This window comes from Myxocyprinus asiaticus, chromosome 49 (genome assembly GCF_019703515.2).
Source record: "Myxocyprinus asiaticus isolate MX2 ecotype Aquarium Trade chromosome 49, UBuf_Myxa_2, whole genome shotgun sequence".
Lineage (NCBI taxonomy): Eukaryota > Metazoa > Chordata > Actinopteri > Cypriniformes > Catostomidae > Myxocyprinus > Myxocyprinus asiaticus.
This window is the reverse complement of record NC_059392.1, coordinates 10712659-10716619: the sequence shown is the minus strand read 5'-3', so window position 1 is coordinate 10716619 and position 3961 is coordinate 10712659.

Sequence of the window (3961 nt, the reverse complement as noted above, 5' to 3'; positions counted from 1 at the left end):
TTTTTTTGGTGTATGTGTGACTGATTTACATTCTCAAACCATTTACTATCTGCATGAAGCATGTAAAACTCTGAGGCCACAACTCTAAGATGCAATTTCAATTCAAACCTGGAAATAAACATTTTAAGATTTTGAAAAATTTAAAACCGAAACGTTATGTCACAATTAATATAAAATATTTAAGATTCTGCACTATTTTATGTCACTAGTCTTGTAAGCAAATTTGTGATTTAGTTCCTGTGTACAAAAGATAGTCTTGCTTCCAGTGAAGCACAAAAGAGGCTCTTTGGAACATTCTCAGATCATGCTGGGAGAACATGGATCATCAGTTTTTACACAAACTTGCACAAAATGTCCATACCAGCTTGACTGCTTGCTGAAATTAAAGCAAAAATTTAAAATACCAAATACTAAGAAATTTTGAAATTCATGTACATTCTTCAGTTCAACTTTTCACTCAAATTGTTATGCTGAAAATATAATTTATAATGAATTCATTTTTATTAATTTAGAAAAATGCAAAAAATATAGGGGTCTTATGCTTTAGGACCCCACTTTTAAATATGCAGTTAGTATGAAAAACAATCTATGACATCCAAAGGGTAACCACTATAAATATTGAGGACACCCCCCAATATTCATATTATTGTTTGGCCTATATGGGATTTTCGATGGTTGATAATACTCAGATTTTTATATTTGCCCCCCCCCCCCAATACTGAATATCTGTCTAGTGTCTACGTACTACATTGTGCAAAGTCTCAGAGCGGCTGCACGCTTTCATGGAGATGATGAAAGCTAGCTTTAAAGCATACAGATTTATATGTGTCGACTGTTCGCTCAAGTGCAGGGGGGCCAGATCAGAGCCGGAGTGACAGAGGATGAGACTCCAACGCCCCCCCATCTGTAAAGCAGTCCGTTTTCCTCCCGAGAGCTAAGATGAGACGAGATGACAGATTGAGGGTGAGCGGAGGACTGGCTGGTACAGTAGGCAAGTGCCGAGCAGACACATGCTGTTTTAAGGAGAAGTCCTCAAAGCTCCAACTTTCCCATAGAAACCGAAAAATAAAATATCTTGGAACATAAGAGGAAGCCATCTGCGGAAAAATAAAAGCAAGAGAGGATAAGAACATTGGGGTTTAAATTGGTTTTCAAATGAGGAACACTACTAGCACAGATCATGCAAGCTAATTCCAAGTTTTCTATTTAAAATCGCTGGCAGTAAGTGGGGTCATCTCAGAAATAGTATGTGGGTGACTTCCCTCTGGGTCTTTGCTATCTGCAATACCAAACACAATTATAAAACTTTTTTATCTCAGCATGTGTTTTTAGCACAATTTAAATGTAATATGTAAAAAAAGTAAATGCTTATTTGAAGACTTTCATGGATTTATGCACACATATTGCAGTGTTGGGGAAGCTACTAGCGTAAAGTAGTTAAACTACAGTCAAGCCACTCTTTTAAAGTGGCTTATTACGTTGAAGCTACTGTATTTAAGATTGAAATTATTTTTAAATGTACAACTATCAGATGATATTATTTAATTCTGCATTCAGAAGTTCTATAAATATACACTCACCGAGCACTTTATTAGGAACACCTGTACACCTATTTATTCATGCGATTATCTAATCAGCCAATCAAGTGGCAGAAGTGCAATGCATAAAATCATGCAGATACGGCTCAGGAGCTTCAGTTAATGTTCACATCAACCATCAGAATGGGGAAAAAAATGTGATCTCAGTGATTTCAACCATGGCATGATTGTTGGTGCCAGACGGGCTGGTTTGAGTATTTATGTACCTGCTGATCTCATGGGATTTTCACACACAACAGTCTCTAGAATTTACTCCGAATGGTGCCAAAAACAAAAAACATCCAGTGAGCGGCAGTTCTGCAGATGGAAATGCCTTGTTGATGAGAGAGGTCAACAGAGAATGGCCAGACTGGTTCGAACTGACAAAGTCTACAGTAACTCCGATAAACGCTCTGTACAATTGTGGAGAGAAATAGCATCTCAGACTGCTATTCTGAGATGCGAGTTGGTGCTCTTTTGGCGGCACGAGAGGGACCTCCACAGTATTAGGCAGGTGGTTTTAATGTTGTGGCTGATCAGTGTAAATACAGTTCAGATTCAGAACAGTACTATTGTGTGGCACAAAAAGTATATCTCAGTGAGGTGCACATTAAATTGAACATGTTTATTTGAGCTAGTTAATTTACTAGAACCGTCCAAATGAATTGATTCACTAAAATGAACTTCCCAATGCTACATATACAGTGGTGTGAAAAAGTGTTTGCACCCTTCCTGATTTCTTATTTTTTTGCATGTTTGTCACACTTAAATGTTTCAGATCATCAAACAAGTTTAAATATTAGTCAAAGATAACACAAGTAAACACAAAATGCAGTTTTTAAACGAAGGTTGTTATTATTAAGGGAAAACAAAATCCAAACCTACATGGCCCTGTGTGAAAAAGTGTTTGCCCCACCTGTTAAAACATAACTTAACTGTGGTTTATCACACCTGAGTTCAATTTCTCTAGGCACACCCAGGCCTGATTACAGCCACACCTGTTCTCAATCAAGAAATCACTTAAATAGGACCTGCCTGACAAAGTGATGTAGACCAAAAGATCTTCAAAAGTTAGACATCATGCCGAGATCCAAAGAAATTCAGGAACAAATGAGAAAGAAAGTAATTGAGATCTATCAGTCTGGAAAAGGTTATAAAGCCATTTCTAAAGCTTTGGGACTCCAGAGAACCACAATGAGAGCCATTATCCACAAATGGCGAAAACATGGAACTGTGGTGAACCTTCCCAGGAGTGGCCGGCCGACCAAAATTACCCCAAGAGCGCAGCGACGACTCATCCAAGAGGTCACAAAAGACCCCACAACAACATCCAAAGAACTGCAGGCCTCACTTGCCTCAGTTAAGGTCAGTGTTCATGACTCCACCATAAGAAAGAGACTGGGCAAAAATGGCCTGCATGGCAGAGTTCCAAGACGAAAACCACTGCTGAGCAAAAAGAACATTAAGGCTCATCTCATTTTTGCCAGAAAACATCTTGATGATCCCCAAGACTTTTGGGAAAATACTCTGTGGACTGACAAGACAAAAGTTGAACTTTTTGGAAGGTGTGTGTCCCATTACATCTGGCGTAAAAGTAACACCGCATTTCAGAAAAAGAACATCATACCAACAGTAAAATATGGTGGTGGTAGTGTGATGGTCTGGGCCTGTTTTGCTGCTTCAGGACCTGGAAGACTTGCTGTGATAAATGGAACCATGAATTCTGCTGTCTACCAAAAAATCCTGAAGGAGAATGTCTGGCCATCTGTTCGTGACCTCAAGCTGAAGCGAACTTGGGTTCTGCAGCAGGACAATGATCCAAAACACACCAGCAAGTCCACCACTGAATGGCTGAAGAAAAACAAAATGAAGACTTTGGAGTGGCCTAGTCAAAGTCCTGACCTGAATCCTATTGAGATGCTGTGGCATCACCTTAAAAAGGCAGTTCATGCTCGAAAACCCTCCAATGTGTCTGAATTACAACAATTCTGCAAAGATGAGTGGGCCAAAATTCCTCCACAGCGCTGTAAAAGACTCATTGCAAGTTATCGCCAACGCTTGATTGCAGTTGTTGCTGCTAAGGGTGGCCCAACCAGTTATTGGGTTTAGGGGGCAATCACTTTTTCACACAGGGCCATGTAGGTTTGGATTTTGTTTTCCCTTAATAATAACAACCTTTTAACCAATTAATTTACATGAACTGTCCAAATGAACCGATTCACTTTTAAAATTTGAACCACAGTGTTTCTAGCAAGGCGGCCTTGTAGCTCTTGGGAAGCTATGTCCAGTTATGACAGTGCAGCTCCTATCTACTTGAATGTGGGAACACCGAAATCTCCAATATGATTGATCAAGATTATGATCAAAGAACATATTTCAAATCG